Genomic DNA, 20,368 nt, shown 5'->3' on the forward strand with positions numbered 1-20,368 from the left:
TAAGGGGGGCCTGGCATTCTAAGAGTCACCGTGCCCTCGTTGTACCTAATCATTCTGTAGATGCAGTATTCTGTTTGTTCTTTGTGTTTTATTCTGGGAGCAGAAATACAATTTCAAATGAATATACTTCTACAGTCTCATTTGTTAGTTCACCCCAGAAAACAAATGAACTATGCCTAATGATTACTATTCAATGGGAACACCAGGAGCTGGCTGAGCTATATCCCAGAGCAGCTAGCCACGTGAGTTAGAAACATGCCTTACTCCATATGCTCAATTTCTACATGCCTAGATTGTCACTGAGAAGACAAAATTTTATTCCCACCCATTTTCTTTTTGTGTCCCTTCTTTGCTCCTGTCTGATACTCATTCCATTTGTCTCTAATCTGACTTCTATTACTCATAATCTGCCCAGGGCAAACCACATGCGGCTGTGTCTTTATTGAATTATGAAAATGCAAAAGCACTTCCGTAACTATGCAGGTATCTCTATATAATCTTTAGAAGAAGGGATATTGCAGAACGCAAATTAATTTGCATATGTATAATGCAAATAAGAGAAATCTTTTATGTACGATGCCAACTCTATAAGGAACTCAAAGCCAGGGTTAACAAAATTTGCAAAATGCAATTTAACTTTTGTTGTAGTCTTTCCAAAATATGGCATGGAAAATTACATTTTAGGTCCTACAGCAATATATATATTCCCTCTGTAGTCTCTGTTTTCTAGCTTTCCTCCATAAGCTGACTCTGTTGATCCACGTACATAGCAACCTTGAAATAACTAAGCTTTCATTCACTTATACCCCCCCCCAAGGTTTATTAAGCATATGTTATATGCTGTGTATTCTGCTAGGAACGATAACTGGTTGCCCTTCCCTCCATTCCTCCTGGCCCCAGTCCACTCTCCCACATATCTACCTCTCCTCTGTTTCCCTTCAGAAAAGGACAGGCCTCCCAGGGTTATCACCGGAAATCGGCATACCACAATGAAGTAAGATTAGGTACAACCCCTCATATCAAGCCTGGACGAAGCAACCACGTAAGAGGAAAATAGTCCCCAGAGAAGACAAAGAGTCAGAGAAACCCACCCACTCCTACTGTTAGGAGTCCCACAAAAACCTAAACAACCACATCACGTATGGAGAGAACCTAGTGCAGACCCGTGCTGGCTCCATGATTGCCTCCTCAGTCTCTGTGAGCCCCCATGAGCTCTGCTTAGTTGATTCTCCTGGGGTCTTCAACCTCTCTGACTCTTACAATTCTTTCTCCCCATCTTCCACATGGTTCCTGGAGCTCTAACTAATGTTTGGCTGTCATCTGCTCCCATCAGTTTTCAGATGAAACCTGTCTGAAGACGACTGGGGTAGGCACTGATCGTAATGGCAGAATACCATTAGGAATCATTTGATTCTACACTAACTGCCTATTCCAGGAACTGGAAGCTGGCTAACCCCTTGGTCTCTAATTTTAAAAGAAGCAAACATATAATTCAATACCCCAAAGTAACAAAAAGATGATGTAGCAATCATATCATCAGGCAAGATGTTGTCAATTCCCTGAAACAAATAGCGGCATAGACATGAAATCATTGCTGAGCTCTCTGAATATCTCTGTCCTCCATTTCCTTGGTGAATAGCCTCCTCATTGACTCCTCATCATTAAAATTTCCCCTACACTACCTTTCTACATCCAAAATAACCTAAAGCATAGCTCCAGCCTTGCTTAAAATCTCCCTTCTTGCAGCTGTATCTTATAACCAAACGGCTGTCTATCTGGCAGAGTTCATTAACTTCCTGACTCAGATCTATGCCTTGTTCTGGGTTTATCTCTGCACTAAGTACCTGCTACTTCACAAATAATACACAAAAACTGGTGGTGACTGCTTGAGTGTTCATGGTCTTCCCACTGGATTCTAAGACGTCTTTCATTTTTGCCTCCTAGGAAACTGGCAAATATGTGTCAGAGTAATTGAATAGGTTAGTTTGGCAGTTTTTAGCCAACTTGTTTTCCTGAGATCGAATAAGAGTGGACATTATCACTGATTAGATGATGGGATTTCCTGGGTCTGAAGAGACAGGAAAATACAACGCCTTACGTGGGCCAAAGGACAGTGCAGCTGTTTGCATCCTTATTCAATCAAATACGGATGAAAAGGAAATTTTCATCTAATAATAATGCAGCTACTAAAATAGATGGAATCATGCAGAGTTGGCTCTGAGGTAGATCTCCTTTTGAATGTGACTAGGGAGCTACATTTGTGATTTCTCTCAGCCAGCCAAAATGGCCTCAGACTTCCAATTCCTATGAGGAACTCACCTAATTTATTTCTCTGATACTGAAATGAAAATGCTAAAGTGCTGGCGAGCTCATGGCTGAGTCCCCTGCGGCTTGGCACTCTGACAACTTGAGCTGCACCAAGATCTCACAGTGTAGTGTAGTCTGAGCTAGACTCAGCATACACTCTGATCATCTTGTGTAATGCCACATGGGCTTTGATATTATGTTTACTTCACTATGAGGTCTTGATTATTGATTAGAGTACTATATGAGGCCATGACCACGAATACTGAGATACTAGCATGATATACACTGTAGTTTGTTTGGGTAAGATTTATTTTAATGTGTGTGTGTGTGTGTGTGTGTGTGTGTTATGTGTGTGTGTGTGTTTATGCCTTGTGTGCAGGTACCCGTGGGGCCAGAAGAGGCTGTAAGATTCTCTGGAGCTGAGTTACTGGTGATTGTGAGCTGTGCACCATGAAGCTAACAACTGAACTATTCTGAAAGAGCAGCAAGCACTCCTAACCACTGAATGACCTCTCTAGACTCCTTATTGAAAGCTTGACTAGATCTCAGAGACTCACACTTAGGGATTATTTCCTGGGAGGTTACAGAATCCTAAGAGGAAACTTACTGGAAATTAAGTTCGGACATTTGGGACACATCCTTGAAGAGGATATCATGACCACAGAACTTCCTATTTCTCTCTCCTTTTGTTTTCACTGGAATTCTTCCTTTTTCAAATCTTTCCCCCCTATTTCTGCGTATCTGAGCATACAAACAACCAAAACTCCATAATACTTATATTCATCCAGATTCATAATTAACCAATTAGTACTTTACCTTAGGTATTTGTTAATGCAACAGTACGTTGACTGATACAGCTAATATACAGTCAGAAAGTCAAACGTTCAGGTTTATAGAAATAAAATATAAGTTATAAAATATATTAGACATACTCATTTGTTTCTAAATGAATGTTTGACATCAAACATTCAAACATCGTTTAACTTTCAACTTTCTCTCTAATTCAATTTATCCCATCAGCTTCGTTCCAGTAAGCATTGTTTACGCTGGAATTCCTCCTTGTATTTATTTTTCTATTTCTGGATATTTGACTATGCTTACCATTTCAACTCTATGTATGTTTACCTCTACACAGTATTCTTCGTAATCTGACCAAATATATGAACACATAAGTAGCATAAAAAGATGAACTTAAAAATATCTTATTTTCCAAATTAGATCAAATCACATTAAGATTTGAGGTACTCTATATTGATTTTGGAAGTTAAAAGTTATAATCTTATTCTATTTCTAGTTTATAGATAGTAATTTGTATAAAATGAATAGAACTTAGATCTACAGACATACAGTAATAACGCTATAGAACTTCATGCATGTAGGTATAGTGAGACAGTAATTGAACTACTGACAATAAAAGGCTTCCTGTGGAACATCTAATGTTGGACCAAGAGCACACACTTGCTACCTGTGTGTTACTAAGTGTTTACTTTCTGCTTTGATGTGAGCTCTTGCATGGAGTACTATGGGCTGGTATGCTTCATGGATACTTGGATATTCTCATTCAGTTTAGGGGTGATTGAAAAGTCAAAGTAGAATAGTGTACTTATTTCCAAACTAAAGACAAGTGTGATAGCTTCTTAGGTTGAGAACAGCCACAGGATATACAAGAAGAGTTAATAGCTTCCACATCAATAGAAACAGCCCATTACAGAGATTCAATGGAAGGGGCATTATGGCAATAGTTACATTTAGCAAAAATCAGTTCCAAACAATTTTCTTTGTTCAGTTGCACAGCTGTGCAGTCTGTGATAGTTACATTTGGTTGGATTTACTTTGTTTGAACTTGGCTCAAACTACTCTAAATTTTAAAAGTTTTATGTGTGTGAGTGTTTTGCCTTCAAATATGTCTGCCCACCACTTGTATGCCTGGTGCCCACAGAGGCTAGAAGAAGGCATTGGATTCCCTGGAACTGGAGTTTCAGATGGTGGGGAGCTACCATATGGGTGCTGGAAGTTAAACCCGGGCCTTCTGGGAAAACAGCCAGTGCTCTTAACCACTGAACTCTCTCTCTCCAGGTCCAACAGTGACTTAAGAGAAAAACTTTACAAGTGAAGTTTGAGAATGCACACGAAAGATAACCTCAACGAAGCTCTCCAGTTTTTCTACTTACTAATACCCATCTGCTGAAAACAAAACCAAAACCAAAAAAAACCCAAAAAACCCTGAACTAATTTTCATGTCTCAGTAATTCTTATTACCTGCTAATTTAACACTTTTGTTTGGGAGCCTAGCCAAAAGCCAAAATATATTAAATATGTCAAATTTGTATAGTGTTGTAAATTCATAGCTTATTACTACCAAGGATCTGTAATATGTAGTTAATTTTTAAAATAGTACTTGCAGCTGATTCTATCAAATAATGGGACACTGGCCAGCATTTCCTTTCCAACTCTACCATGGCCATGGCCTGGAGAACATTTTAGGATTCCCAGGACATATGAAATGTAATTTAATCTTATTGTTATCTCCCAGAAAGTTCTTGGACTTATTCATTTATTAAGCGAACATTATTGAGCATGAGACCCTGAGAATACCCTGCTGAGCAAAGTGTACATTTCTCTACCCTTTTGGACGTCTACTCCAGCAGGAATTTGAATGAAACTGGCTTTCACAGACTTCCCAGAACTGACTGGACCATGCAGCGGGCCTGCTTAGAATTCTCACCCAAGTTCAATAAACGACAAACCAGCTGGTCCAAATTCCAGCTTTATTTTCCTGGCGTGTGGGGACTCTGGGGTTGTCTAGAAGTTGAGAACCCTGTCTTATGATGAGGTTTCACTGTTGAGGACTCAGGATTTTCCTGCTCTTTGTTGCTCATGCTATTTCAGCTAAGTGGATCTCGCTGTGAGATTACTCATCCTACATAAAACAAAGAGCAACAAAACAGCAAACCCGGAGCAGAACAAACAGTGTATTTCTTGTTAGATCTCAGTGTAATATGAGAATCCTGTGACGATTTTGTCTTTGCCATCTATGATTTCAGAAAACACTAGTTTTGGCCCAATTCTACGCAGATTGTGAGTCTTGGAAAACTATAAAGAGACCTAAACAATTTCTTTGTTCAGCCTCTGCCATAAAACTGATCATTGGCTGTAGGCCTCTGGTACATGGCACTTGCTTGGTGTTTCTAGGTAAAAATGAAATAGGGCTTTGGTCTACTCCTCCAATAATAATTCTAAATTAAATTTGTAGGCCATCTTCATTATGTATATTGGTACAAGAGATTTCTTCTAAAAAGTTTGTTTTATTTTAACATTTAGAAGAGCAGATTCTTAAAGGATTGAGGTTTTAAAGTGATTAAGATTGTCTTTTAGAAACACCTGAGAGGTAAATAAAGTTTAAGGGAAAAGTATCCTTTCATTCTGAATATTGATTAAAGCACTGATCTCTAGTAAATTGAAAACTGACATATTGAGAAAGATTAGAAACAGCTCCGTGGATGATAATGACAAGATAAAGTCAATGATGAACAGCTGATGAGTTGACACGACTGTGTACCGAGATGCAGGATGGGTCAGCTGGTACCCAGGAAACTTCTGAAGAAGGAGGGGAACCTAGGAAAGCCTCATAAACCAATGTTACCTGACAAGATTGTTTGATACACTGGGAATATGGGGACACTGGAAAGAACTTGTAAAGGGTAGGAATGTCCAAGTTTTAAATAGTGTGACCATTGCCCTGATCCACAACTCGAAGCATGCTTGTAGGTCAGGATACCCTGATTGCTCTTCGAGCAGATGAGGGAGGGGGGTTGATCGGGGGAGGGGGTGGGTAATGGGAGGCGGTGGCAGGGAGGAGGCAGAAATCCTTAATAAATAAATAAATTAAAAAAAAAAACTAAAAAAAAACCAAAAAAAAAACCAAGGTGTTGATGATAAGAAAACTGAAGAACCGAACAATATATGGGAATTTTCTATACTTTCATTCATTTTTCTCTATATATTTTAAACTTTCCAAAATGTCTGCCAATTAATAAATTCAAAATAAAATAATTTCCGTTATGATTTTGACACACAGTGTCATACACTTTGAAAAAGCTTTTCCATAATAAATACATGTACTTTAAAAAAAAAAATTGTAGTCAAACCAACAGCATTACCAAATCTCAGTCAAAACTCTGCTTACCGTCGAGGTCCAGAGTACCACTCTGCTGTTGTCCCGACAGGCGGTCCAAGCTTTCTGGTGGATGGGGCTTTGCAAAGAGATGTGTGTGTGTGTGTGTGTGTGTGTGTGTGTGTGTGTGTGTGTGTATTGTTTGTCTTGTCGTCCCCTCCCCCAGGAGTGAGTGACACCTAGCTACCCCGTGTCTCTCCACGTGTCTCTCCTCAGTCCTGCCTCTATTAGTGTCTCCTCTTTGGGGATTTGGAAGATAGCTGCCCCATGACTGTGCAAGAAGTCAGCCTGTAATGACCATCTCTGGAAGCAGGAACTGCGCTCCTGTGGCCAACTAATTATACCACAGGCTAGACAGGGCAACTCCTGTTGACTCTGGTGGAGAGTCCAGGATGCAGCATGATAAATCTTTATGATGAGTCCTGATTGTTGGATAGAAGGAAAGGAGACCCCTAACCCTACCCCAATCTTCTTTTTCATTAGCCTTCTGATACTATCTTCTGAATAACATTAAACGTAAGCAGCCTATAAATATTGCACAAGCTCCCAATACTAAAAGCTGATAAAGTTTATTGTACTTATAAAATAAATAGAAGGGAATGCTTTCACTTTCCTCTTTACAGGTCTGTGGGGAGATCCTAGGTATAATTTATTGCTTCAATTTTAAAAATGTAGTCTCCCTTCATTCGTGCTCCTCTCTCTCTCTCTCTCTCTCTCTCTCTCTCTCTCTCTCTCTTTCTCTCTTGTACTGTGTCCCAAGCAAAAGTACATGTGAATATGCTCTTAGACATTGTCAAGACTTTTGCTTCAGACTCTAATTTCCATTGTAATTTTTTAATGAGATCTTTAAAAGTAATAGTTTACCATGACCACCTATATTTCTTTTCCTATTTCTGTAGTACTCCTTTAGTTAACATAGTAACCATTCTTTGACTGAATATAAGCTTCCTTTTATACTGCTTTTGTTCTGTTATACTTGTCAATGGAGCCATTCCATTATAAACACATAAAATGTATATTGGGCTGCAACCACATATGTAAAATTCCTTCTAGGGATGTACATACAGACTTTGCCATTATTGAATGTTGAAGCTTCTTTTGAGGTCTTGATGTACCGGATCTGAATGTCAAAGGCTCCCCAAATGAAGAGATAGAAAGGGAAGCCAAAGTAACTTCTGGGCCTATACATGATCTTTTCTATTATTTTATACTGTTTGTAGGTTCTGGAAACCCAGCCTTTATTGGGGATAAAAATGGCAAGGACTGTGAGCATCATCTGGTGTGGTATCTCTTTCATTCACACTACTCATGGCTCCTCTCTTTCTGAGGGGTTGTATTTTGAAAGCGAGTTTGGACTTGAATAACTACCTTATAGTTTTGGAATCAAAATGCATGTAAACACTTCCTTCTGTTAATACACACTGCATAATACAAGGCAGAGGCAGTGCTAGCATATTTATTTCAGGATGAGATGGGACAATAATATTGACTTCCTTCATCATTACATTGGCCAACCTAAAAAAATACAATCCAGGAATTCCACTTAAATTTTATAGAAGGTAAGTCTTCCAAAGAGAGACATAAAGTATAGACAAGTCTTTAACAAGGTCTGCTACAAGAAAGTTATTTATACTCATACATAGGAGGGCTTATTACAAAGGTTGTATTCTGTTCTCGACCATGAAGAAAACACCTTGTTAAGTATTATTTAAATAACAATTCCAGATCTTTATTAGGGCTTACTATGGTACAGGAATTCAGGTTGTTTATCCCTTAACTTTTTTTTTTTTTTGATTTTCGAGACAGGGTTTCTCCGTAGCTTTTTTGGTTCCTCTCCTGGAACTAGCTCTTGTAGACCAGGCTGGCCTCAAACTCACAGAGCTCCGCCTACCTCTGCCTCCCGAGTGCTGGGATTAAAGGCGTGCACCACCATCGCCCGGCCCCTTAACTTTTATAATAAAACTGAAAAACTGTTTGTCTCAAGTTAGAGAAGAGAAAAATTACATTCAAGCAGGTGAAGTAATAGCCACAAGTGGGGGATTTAAAATTAGTGTTTTCTGTAGTTTATGCTGGTGCTTTAACCAAGTGTAATTTTGAAAAATCTGAATTCCAGAGGTTAGCACTCTGGTCTCTAGAAGATCTAAGTCACTGCACAGTCATGTCTATGATTTTTTTTTAAAAAAGATATAGGAAACATCAAAGTCATTTGCTTTTTTATCTTTTGATTTGTTACAGTAAAAGAAACCTACAGAATATCTGGCCACATTTGATCTTTCAATAAAAAGGTCCTACAGGGTCTAGGTATGTGGTTCAGTGACCAAAGTACTTTCCATGGAAGTGGGTTCAGATCTCTAGCACTTACATAGAAAGGTGGGTGCAGCTTCACACATTTGCAAGCTCAGTTCCAGAGAAACAGAGACAAGAAGACCCTTGGAGCTTGTTTGTTGAGCAGTCAAGCCAAATTGGTGAGCTCAAGGTTTGATGGGAGACCCTGGTTTTTAATCAATAAGATGGATAATGATAGAATAAGATACTTAATGTTAATCTCTGGCTTCCACACACAAGTACATACATGTGCATGTATCCTACACACATGCATAAACACAAAGGAAAACATACGCACACACCACACACCTACACCCATGCACAAACACAAAGGAATACATATGCACCATACCACACACCTTCACACATGCACAAACATAAAGGAATGCATATGTTTTCCCATAGCTTTGGAGGGAAAAATCTTTATAACCAACATCAAAGTACTTCACTCTGCTCAGTATTATTTTAATAGATTGTTTCAAGTTTACTTGAAAAAAATACTCTACAAACTATTGGTCTTAAAATGTTTATGGGGAGTACAAAAGCAGCAATTTTTGACAAATTACCAAGCTTTTAAGTAGACACTCAAATCTATTTCTGTTTCTACTGCACAGCATCAGACAAATTGGTCTTCTGCCCAATTTTCTGTGCTTTTTTTCCCCTTTTAAATGTCTCCTTTCCTCCTAATCATTAACCTTTTGTATTAGTCCAGATACTCCTGTGGAGAACCAACAGACAGAGAGGAACAAAGGATTTATTAGCGAAGTTGGTCTGGATGGTTATGGAGGCTAAGAATTCTCCCCTAAAGAACACATCTGCAGCATGGAGGTCATGCCAGTAGCACGGCTCAGTACAAAGTTGGAACCTCGGAACAAGGCAGATTGATGATGCCCATCTCAGCCAAGACCAGAGGTCTGAAGATCTGGAAGTGCCTGGTGTAAATCATCACTTTTGGAGACTCTCACAGACACTCCCAGAGACAATATACCTGTCTTCTGGGTATTATTTAATCTACTTAAACTGGTACCTAAGAGGAAACATCGTTGTGTCCCTGCTTCATGTATTTTGTGCTGTTTTCTACCCTGTGTATAAAGAACCATCTTGTTCTATTGTTTAATAGATTTTCTTAGCAGTAATAAACATCATTATGTAAAAACTAGGCTAGTTCTTTTCTCGTTGAAGTGTTCAATTTCATCACTTTTGGAGACTCTCACAGACACTCCCAGAGACAATATACCTGTCTTCTGGGTATTATTTAATCTACTTAAACTGGTACCTAAGAGGAAACATCGTTGTGTCCCTGCTTCATGTATTTTGTGCTGTTTTCTACCCTGTGTATAAAGAACCATCTTGTTCTATTGTTTAATAGATTTTCTTAGCAGTAATAAACATCATTATGTAAAAACTAGGCTAGTTCTTTTCTCGTTGAAGTGTTCAATTTCATTCACTTACGTCATCGCATTGGAACAGATTTAGTTCTAAAGCCAGATTTTGAAAACAGACTTTAAAAGAATAGCTTTAGATATACAGAGAAATTAATAAGCTAGAACAGAGAATTCCTCCACAGCCCCATCTCCGCTATTAGCCTCGCGTGTCATTGTATGATGTACCTTGTCATATCAACTCGCCAATAAGATCTGTGGTTATTAGTTGAAATCCACCTCTGTTCATATGTCCTTAAATTTTACCAAATGTTTGCTCCTTACCATCACGTCTGTCCTCATGACTTGCTAGACTCCTCACAACTGTGACAATTTCTCTTGTTTCTGCTCACCTTGAAAGGTCTGAAAATTGGACAAGTGTTTGGCAGGATTCCCCACTACTGGCAATTTGGGCTTTCTTGGTTAGACAGAGGTTATGAATCTTTAAGAGAAAATGCTAAGCCGAAGAATGCCATTTTGATCACATCGTATCAAAGGTATCCATAGGAAGGAGATTGTTGTTCCTCACCTTACCTAGAGGAGTGTTCTCAGATTTGTCTGTCATCAGTCCCTCCCCTGCTTCCTGTCCAGTCTGTGCTATTTCAAAGGAGGTCATCAGGACTCATAACTAGACAACAGGATTATTAGTTTCCCTCCTTGGGGACAGAGGAGAAGCATAATTAGTAATTCTGCAAACAATGTTAACTTATTTGATGTCATTTATCATTTATTTTAATGTTTTTGGCATAAGTTTAGAATTACAGATATTTGCTTGATATTTTGTGATATAATTTCCAGATATCTAAGTTTTGCCCTCAGATTGCTCTGCCTTTGGATGCTGGTCTTTGGCTTGGTTACTGAATCTTTTTTGACACAACTTATTGATAGAAGAATTATTTTATTTAATTGGTTATACTGGATATTTTTAAAAAGTCTCTTTCTTAATCTCTTAATACAATTTCTTAATACTGTAGAATAATCCAAGATTTGTGTTATATAGTTTGTGCCTCAGGACAAGACAACTTTTCTCCTTAAGTTTCTTATTAGAAAATGGTACTGGTGTCTGCTGTGAATGCTGTTATTCACTGCTTCCAGGGTGGTGTTGTTTCTAGACTCTGTTTGCTGACATAGCAGAGAAGTACATACATATATACTCATAAGTATGCACATATCAGTAAATGTTTCTATAGTGTGAAGATCTATGTCTTTATTAAGCTACACAGAGCTCATACCAATGTCTGTGATTGTGATTTATTACTACGTGAATCAATCTTGCTTCCTCCTTCTGTGTATCTGTAAATTCACACTCTACTAGTAAAACACCTGGTTCCTACCAACTGCCATCTGCTATATATACAATGTTTTCTGAATTGTTAATCCAGACATCAGCGAACACAGGACTTCTGTGTAGTTCCTTTTGCCTTTAGTCATGAAGGCTTCGCATAAATTACCTTTTAATTCCCTTGGAGAATTTTTAAGGAATAATTTTATTTTCATTGTTATATAAAATTCATAAAATAATAGATTAACATGATAGTTCAATACATGGATATGTTGTGTCGTGTTTTGACCAGATTGAACCCAACCATCTCTGCAAACATTCATCTTTCCTTTATGGTAAAACCTTTCAAAACCCTTTCTTCTTGCTTTTTCAAATGTACTGTTTATGTTTGCTATCTCTCCTTCTGTACTCTACTCCCCTCTCAGTCCTTTAGTAGGTCCTTACACACATGTAATACAGTTAAGTGCTGTTGTCATAGTTAACCTTCCTTTATGGGCTACTACAATTTTTTTGAATAGCTTTAAAATTTTCAAAAATAATCACTCTATATTGTAAAGTTACATAAGTTTGAAGAAAATACATAATGTTTGGCATATAGGATAGTTTAATTCCTGTAAACTGCTTTACCCAGTCAATCTTTTCCCCTTTGCCCAAATGCCTATTAATCTACAGTGTTTTACATGCCTATGTTTTTTGCCTTCCCCACAATATGTGTAAAGTTGTGAAGTATGCAATATTCTCAAACTGGCTGCCTTCAGTTAGCCATATGTATTTAAGGTTCACTCGTATATTTTGATATCTTCATATCTCACTTGTTTTTATTGCTGCATAATATTCCATTGTATTACTGTAGTTTTCTTTTTTGTTAATTCCTCACTTGAAAGATATCTTGGTTGCTTTTGTTCTTTGGAACTTAGAAATATATATATATATACATATATATGAATATATGTATATATGTATATATATACTGTGTGAATATAAGTTTTCAAAGCAATTAGGTAAATATGTAGGAATGTAATTGCTGGATGTTATGGTAAGAGTAACTTTGTGAAAAACTATGAGGTGCTATTCCCAGTATTTGATCATTATCTATGTATCTTAAATCTTGAGATTGGATAGTGTTGATCTTCTAATAGATTCTGTTTCAATATTATATTGAATATTCAGGATAATGTCTTTCTTTACGCAATGATTTTAATATGTCTTCCCAAATTTGTATGTTGTAAACTTAATTACAAAGCAGGAGTGTTGGGCGACTAGACATATCAGGTAGCATTTAGGTCATAAGTGTCTACTATCATAAATCTATTAATATCATTAGAAAAAACTCACTGGAATTTGCTTGCTTTCCTATGTACTTATTTTTCTGCCTACTGCCATGTGACAGTTTAAGAGGCCCCTCACTAGTTTCTGTTGTCTCTACCTTAAATCAAGAAAACACATGTCTTAATTCCTTATAAGTAATCCAGTCTTTTATCTCCTGTTATGCTAACACAAAGTGGAATAAGTCACCATATCAACTAAAGCACATGTGCACGGATAGCTACAAAATAGCTTGCAGATGATTTAATGTGGAGAGTGTTGGATGGCTGTATGAACAGAGAAGAATTGGTATCTTAGTAATACCGTCTTTTAATCTGTAAACACCCAATCTCCTTACTACCTTTAGATCTCCATTGGTTTCTTTCATCAGAATTCTATAGTTTTCTACATGCATTTATTTCACTATATTTCTACTTTGAAAATGGCAACCTTTTCCTCTCTGTGTGTTTATGTGAGTGATGTATGTGTGTGTTGCCCGTGTGTTGGTCGAAATATGTATGCATGCATATAATGCATGAAGGTTGAAACTAGGTGTCTTCACCCTGCATATTGAGACAGAGTTTCTCACTTGAGCCCAGAAATCACCACCCACTTCAGCTAGTCTGACTGGCTAGCTTGTACTGAGGATCCCCTGTCTCGCTGGGATTACAGCCACTACCTCTGGCATTTATGTGGGCAACAGGGATCTGAACTCTGACCCTCACATTCGCATAACAACTACTTTACCTGATAAACCAGCCAGCCACCACCACACTGCATCTTTTTATTTTTTTGGGCGGGTGTCTACTTTAATTGTGATTGTTTTGTGTTGTTAATTTTAAATTATAATTGTTTATAGACAGTTTATTTTCATTTTCAGTTATTTCAAAACGTTTTTCTTTATATTTTTCTTTTCATTTGAGATTTCTTCGTGGGCTTAAGTGTCATTTATTTATATTGTTGAACTGACAAAGATTTTGGGATTTCCCAACCGTCTTTGTGTCACTGACTTCTTTATTGAGTGTTTGTATCAGAGAACATACTTTGTATGATTGCCATTGTTTTAAACATGTCAGGGTGTGTCTTGAGGGCTGGAGCGTGATCTATCATGATGAATTTCCCATGAGATCCTAAAAACAATGTTTATTCTGCAGCTGGATAGGGACTTCCATAAATGTCACAGAGATCAGGTTGACGGATGGTGCTGTTCAGTTGAGCTCTGTCTGTACTGATTTCCAGTCTAACAACGACTGTAAAAAGGGTGTTGACGCTCTGACTGGAGTGGTGCACCTGTCTTGTTCTCCTTGTTCTATCACTGCTTTCCTCACGTATTTTGGCACTCAGGTGCGCACTCTTAATGGCTGTTATGTCTTTTGGAAGAGCTGACCTTTCGTTGTTGTAATGTCAGGAATAACCTTCCTTTCCAGAAGCCCTCTTTGTTTAAAACTAATACAGTCCCTCACTTCCTGATAATTTTCTGAACGATTTTGTTTAAGACATCTTTGTGTGTGAGTGTGTGTGCATGTGTGTGTGTATTTAATTGAGAGTAAGTTTGTTCTAGAGAATATATAGTTGAAAGCTAATTTTCGCTGTCTGTTTTCACACTCTCTGTCCATTAGTAAATTTAGATTGATACCTGGTATGTCTGTACAGTCTTTTGTATTTTTATTGGCTTCTTTTGTTTTCTTTCTTTATTGTTTTCCTTCTCCGAGCATAACTGAATATCTTATATGATTTATTTGCTTTTTCCTCTGAATACAGAAACTACACAAATCATAATTTAGTATTTGTCTTGAAGTTTGAAATATACATGTACAAGACTCAAAATATGCCTTCAAACACGCCACAATGCTTCACAAGCACCCTTTTCATGGTGTGTCATCAATCCTCTCTTCTAACCTTCACAGTGTTTACTTCTCGTTCCTTCCACGCCCTTCAGTCTCTAGCACATTGTTGTTGCCAGCACTTGTAAGACTCATCACTGAGATTAACCAAGGACAAGAAAATATAAACTTTTATTATACCTTTATTTCTTTTCCAGTTCTCTTCTTTTCTCTACTATGTGGGTCCAGGTTTCTGACCTATACCATTCTTCTTTTCCCAGAAGAACTCTTGTAATGTGCTATTTTATATTGTCTGTGGCTCTAGCAATGAAACCCAGAACACTCACAATGCCAGGCAAATGCTCTCCGAAGCTAGAGCCGCCGTGGCTGCCACTCCTAACAATCTATATAGTGCTGCTTTACTCGGCATCCATTCTCTCCCATTTTGTTAACTGAAAACGCTTTAATTTTCTGTACTTTATATACTTCCATGGAATAGCGAATTCCAGGTTTGTTGTCCATTAATTTTTAACACTTTTAATATTTTCTTTTCTTTTAGTGCTTACATGGTCTCTGATGAGATCTCTTTAGAAATTTTTTATATAGTTACTTTTTTCCTTTGTAAGTAAGATGTTCTCATTGCACCATTGACTTTCAAAATATTCTTCTTTGATTTTCTGCAATAAAAATATATATCTTTGTGTGCTTTTCAATATGTATATTTTGTGGTTAGCTTTGAGCTTCCTAGATCTAGAGTTGGTTGTCAATCAGCATTTTTAAAGTACTAAGTCATTAATTCACATAAATTTTCATTTTTGGTATTCTAGTTGAACATGTTTATACCTTTGGCAACTATTAACGTTTCTATAAAATGATTTTAGTTTGTATTTTAGCTGTAACCTTCTATTAACACATCTTTCAATTCATTCCTTTTGTCCTCAGCTGTCTAGTCTACTAATAATCACACCGAACTCTTTCTCCATTTCTTTATCAGTGGCTTGTTGGTTTGTTTTTCACTATTTTCAGAATTTGCATCTTTTGGGGGGTATAGCAGCCTGTTCTTGCATGGTGTCTACTTTTTCATTAACCCTCACTACACTAAGTGCCCACACATGTTCTAAGTTGTCTGTCTGATAGCTCCAGTTCTGGGTATCTGAGTTTCCTTGGGATGTTTCTCTCTGTAGACTATGCATTAACTTACCCTTTTATGGTTTGTATGTTTTTCTGCCTGTTTGTTGGTTTTTGTTTTTTCAGATAAGGTTTCCCTATATAGCCCTAGCTGTCCTGGAATTTGCCCTATAGACCAGGCTTGTCTTAAACTCAGAGATGACCGTGCTTCTACCTCCCTAGTGCTGGGATTAAAGGCATGTGACAGCCCTGATGTGGGATTCCCCTCTGTATGCTGTGAATACCATTGGTTGATAAAGAAACTGCTTTGGTCTGTTGATAGGGCAGAACTTGGGTAGTTGGGGAAAACTAAGCTGCTGGAAGAAAGAAGATAGAGTCAAAGAGAAGCCATGGAACCTCTTCCAGAGACAGAGAAACTTTGCTGGTAGGCCATGACCTTGTGGTGATGCACAGATTAATGGAGATGGGTTAAATTTAGATGTAAGTTAGCCAATAAGAAGCTAGGGCTAATGGGCCAAGCAGTGATTTAAATAATATAGTTTCTGTGTGATTATTTCAAGTCTGAGCTGCAGGGCATCCAGGAAACAAACTAACGGCCTAACTCCACATACTCCACCTCCAGCTTTTGTGGCTTGGTTTGATTTTTTATTATCCTATCATATATTACATCCTGACCACAGTTTCCCCTTCCCCTCTCTTCTCAGAACCTCTCTTCTACCTCCCTCTCCCTAGACCACTCTTCTGTTTACCTGCAGAAAACAACAGTCTTCCCAAGGATATCAGGCAAACATGACTTAATAAGATTAGGCACAAACCCTCATATCAAGGCTGAACAAGGCAACACAGAAGGAGGAAAATGGCCTCCAAATAGGCAAAGGATTCAGAGACACACCTACTGCTAGGAATGCCACAAGAACAACAAACTATACAACCATAACATATACACAGAGGACCCAGGTCAGACCTATATAGGCTCCCTGATTATTGATTCAGTCTCTGTGAGCCCCTATGAGCTCTAGTTAGTTGATTCTGTAGGCCATGTTTTTTTTTTTAATTGTAACCCAGACAAAATATATTGGAAAATCTGTCTGTGATCAAGTTTGTCCTGAAACATTTTTTTTTTTTGGATAGGCCTGTTTAAAAAATATCAATTTTCAGTCTTCAGTCTTTTCTTTGTTGTAGGATGAAAGGACAGGATCTCAGCTCTTTTCAGGTATCCTTCTAATATATCCATAAGGAGTCTGGTGTTAGCAAGTGTTTACTGAAGCATAAGCTTTAAAGTAATATGCAATTATGTCTGTTTTTTTTACAAGTTTAAACATTGTATAGGCACAAAGTTTAAGAAGTGAAAATAACCCATCAGCTCATCAGTCAGTTTTCCCTTCCAATTTTTTTTTAGTTTTAAAAATATGACTCTAATAAAGTTCTCTAGCATTATATGCATGCTTCTCTGAACTCTTACTTATTTGCTGGCAAATGTTTGCTATGTGCCTATTAATTATCAGTGCTGTTCGAGATGCTTGGAGTATGGCAGTGGGCAAAACTAAGGTGCTGACTTGTGATGGAGGAAGGTCATTGGCTAATAAAGGCACTGCCCTGGCCCATTTTATTGGTTAGAGGATAGGTGGGAGGAGAAAACAGGACAGAACACTGGGAGGAAGAGGAAGTGAGGTCGGAGTCTCCACAGCTTTCCTCTCAGGAGCAGACGCCTGAGAGAGACGCCATGCCCCGCTCCCGGCATGAAGACCCAGGATGGACTAGGCTAGAATCTTCCCGGTAAGACCGGTTCTCACAGATTATTAGAGATGGGTTGATCGGGATGTGAGAATTAGCCAGTAAGGGCTAGGGCTAAAGGGCCAAGCAGTGATTAAAAGAATACAGTGTCTGTGTAATTATTTTGGGCATAAGCTAGCCGGGCAGGCGGCCGGGGGTGCTGAGAACGCAGCCACCGCTGCCCTAATTATTACAGACTTGGCAGATCGTATAGATAAAAATAATAAACACAAGTAAGTGAGTATATAATGAACAGCAGAAAGTCACATTGTTAATGAAAACTTAGGGCCAGAGTGGTCAGGAAAGACTTTATACTTTTATTCTTTTAAACTTTCCTTTCTATTACTCAGGTACTATATACCAGTATATTCCAGTGGCTTAAATATTATTGGCCTTAGCTCCATACTATTGAAATACTTATTATTAAATAATAATAAATAGACATTATTAAACAATTATGGTCCACTTACTATTTGGTTTGTTTATTATTTAATAGCCCATCATGCATCAGAAACTCTTCTATATGCTGAAGAATGAGAGATGGCGCTACATGCCTGGAAGTATTGGTAGATGTCAGCATTCAGATAATCTCAGATGGAAGTCACCAGATATTGGACTATTATATAATACTCAGGTTTTTATTTAAGTCATTCTTTTATCATAGCCTTCTATAATTTAACCCGATATGAATTCCAGTTCCTTGTCCGAGTTTATCTGTTCTTTCCTTCTCAAAGCAGAAATCAAATAGAAGAGGTTACAATGTGTCTATAGACTATAAGAGTAGACACTTAACTAGATGGTTTCTAATCGAGATGAAGATAACAAATATTTACCCCACCAAAGGACAAAGTCACCCCACCTCAATACTGCCCTTTGCTGCAGAAATCAATATGATTTATTTTATGTAGTCTACTCTACTGTTTCTCTTGTTTTACAGAAATCTTCCTCAAAAGTTTTCTTGAGAATAGAACTCTTGAAAGAAACTTTAATCTCTCAAATAAGATCAATTTGAACAAGTATCCTAAAGGAATTGGATTGATTTAGTCAAAACAGCTTGTAACATTAAACAAGGAGGGAGGCAAACCCACCCCTATCCAAAGTAAAGTAAGACATCATTGAGAAAAAGACACTGAATAAGCAGAATACCTGCTCTATTACTTCTGAAATCCTGCTGTGCATGTTTTGAATAAGAAAAATAGATGACTTTTAAAAGTGTGAGGGTCAATACTACTGCCAAATGTTTCAGAAAGTGACTGAAGAGTTAACAATGGTACTCAACATTCTCTAGTCTAAAAGTTATAACTAAGCTGGGTGCCAGGCAAAAGACACAGTGGGCACTTCACCAAAGAAAGTTACACAGAGTGAATAATAGGACCAAAGAATTTGCATTATGATTAGCTACCATGAAAATGAAAGTTTAAACCATGAGACATTACCATGTACCTATAGAAAGTAGATACATCAGAATGTGTGTGTGTGTGTGTGTGTGTGTGTGTGTGTGTGTGTAATGGGACTAAATGAGTACAAGGATTTAGAAATCATAGATTGCTAAGAAATTTACCTGTAGAAATACAAAACAATACAGTCATTCAATTCTGAAGTTTCTTAAAAATACTGTGTAATTACCATGTGACCCAGAAACTGCGCCCCTGGGTATTCATCCCAGAGAAATAAAGATGTTTACATAAAGCCTTAATCCTACTGATTATTGGAGCTTTTGTTCACAACAGTCCAAATGTAAACAGTCCAGGTAGCGAATGATAAACAAGCTGCAATATTAATGCTACAAAATACCTCTCAACAGTAGAAAGAAATAAAAATGTACTTAGCTCCATCATTGTCAATCTTCTAAAATGTTAAGTATATAAAAATTTATAATGTCGGTATCTTATATCATATGTTCCAAATTCCCAATTGAAATATGCTCTTCTTGAGCAGGCACATGGAGTTTCAGGTGACACAGACTACTGCATTCTTGGGAGGCACTCAAGGCTTCAGCAAATCATTAGGACATCTTTTCAGCAGCCCTTCTTGGTTTCTCAGCTTGAGAGATCTGTAATCACAGCAGCTTACACTCAGCCCCTTGAACTTCTTCACAGCTCTCCAGCACCTGACTCTTTGAAATCCTTTCTCTTATCTTCTGTGATACACTAATATTTGGATTCCTCTGTTTCATTTACTTTACCACCTGTTATCCACTGCTAAATATAAATGTTACTTAAATTATTTTAGCTACAGCTGAGGAGTTGTTTTACTTGGTAAAGTGTTTGTTAGCAAAGCATGAAGACCCAGTTACGTCACCAGCATCCAGGTAAAATGCTGGGCCTGGCAGTGATGACCTGTAGCACCAGTGCTGGGTGCGGGAAGAGAGGGAACTATCCCTGAGGTTTGCTAGGCAGCTAGTTAGGCAATCAGTGAGGTCTCTATTGAGTGGGTGACAGAGGAAGATACCCTACATTGACCCTTGCCCTCCACACATAGGCACATGTGCACACACCAATACATAGTCATCATGCATCTTTTTTTTTTTGTCATCATGCATCTTGAATACATAAAAGTTTTATAAGCCTTTTTCTTTTCACCTACATTAGCATAGTTTTTAAGCTAGGTTAAATTTGAAAAGCAATGCTGTCTGAATTTGTCTGAGGCTCTTCCAAACAGTTCTCCAAGGAGGGCACATTATCTTTTCTCAGCTGTTTTCTGAATGCCATCCTTGTTTTGGACTCCTTATGGTTTTGGTTTTGCTTTTTTCGAGACAGGATTTCTCTGTGTAGCCCTAGAACTCACCTCTGTAGACCAGGCTGGCCTTGAACTCACAGAAATCTGCCTA

This window comes from Microtus oregoni, unplaced genomic scaffold (genome assembly GCF_018167655.1).
Source record: "Microtus oregoni isolate MIOR12 unplaced genomic scaffold, Mior012 000023F_ref0000262, whole genome shotgun sequence".
NCBI classification, from domain to species: Eukaryota; Metazoa; Chordata; class Mammalia; order Rodentia; family Cricetidae; genus Microtus; species Microtus oregoni.